Raw genomic sequence first — 1,246 nt, 5'->3', positions numbered from 1 at the left:
TCATTATGGTGGATTACATGGATGAATCTTCAACTATAGAGCCAGCTTTGTATCTCTGGAATAAGTTTCATTTGATTATGAGATACACACACACACACAAACACACACATTCTGCATTCTACGTGATAACATTTTAAGTATTTTGTATTTTTAAAGCAATTTAGGATTTCCGATTGCCTCCATCCCCTCTGTGGTGAGTAGGGGACTGAGGTCTCTCATATGTCCTCAGCGTAGGTACAGCATAGTCAAGAGTATAGCTCAAAGCTGAAGACCATAAGAGGTACCTTGACAAGGGATGGGATGGAAATCCCACTGACCTTGCAGGGACTCCCATATATAAACCCTACAAGCTCAGGCCCTTTTAGCAGTGACACCTGCTCAAAGCCCAAAAGGCAGGGACAGACCACAGGTCCCAAGTGTACACCAGTCAGCATGCCCACAAGCACCCAGTGACCTGAAGAAAAGGCCAGTACAGGGACTGGCACAGAGCAGGAGACCTATCCCTTCTCCATGGGGACCACCTGCCACCATCTTGGATATGATGGTGTAAGAGGGCACTACTGGGATGAGAGCTGTCTCTGTGGGGAAACGTTCACCTGGTGAGGCTTGCTCAAAGGAGATTATTTTAGTGAATATTCGTGACAAGTCCTCTGCCCTGTGTGAGAGGATCTCATAAGGACGAACAATGAAAAAGTTCTGTGGTGCCTGCAGATGAGCAGATCCTCAGCCCCTGAGAGCAAAGAACTGAAGGAAGAAAGGGATAAACTTCTGAATGAATTCAGAAAAGAGTTAGAAATATTGAAGACTACTCAGGCTGAAATGAAGAAGGAAGTGAATCACTCAGTAAGCCAATTAGAAATGACAGGAGAAAGCCTCACCAATAGGACGAATGAAATGGAAAACAGAGTATCAAGACTGGAAGAAAAAGTGGACGAACTGGACCACTCAAGCAAAGACTATGAAAAATTTAAGAAATCACAAGAATGGAATATGCAGGAATTGAGTGATACCATAAAAAGACCAAACTTGCGAATCATAGGCATACAGGAAGGAGAAGAATCCCAAGACAATGGCATGGACCAGATCTTCAACAGAATTGTGGAAGAAAATTTCCCAAACTTAAAGAAAGACATGCCCATACAAATACAAGAAGCATACAGAACACCAACTAGACAGGACCAGAACAGAAACTCCCCATGGCACATCATAGTGAAAACACTAGATGTACAAAAGTACTAAAAGCTAC

Source organism: Nannospalax galili, unplaced genomic scaffold (assembly GCF_000622305.1).
Source record: "Nannospalax galili isolate Female #2095 unplaced genomic scaffold, S.galili_v1.0 scaffold136, whole genome shotgun sequence".
NCBI classification, from domain to species: Eukaryota; Metazoa; Chordata; class Mammalia; order Rodentia; family Spalacidae; genus Nannospalax; species Nannospalax galili.
Note: the sequence above shows the minus strand (reverse complement) of the source record.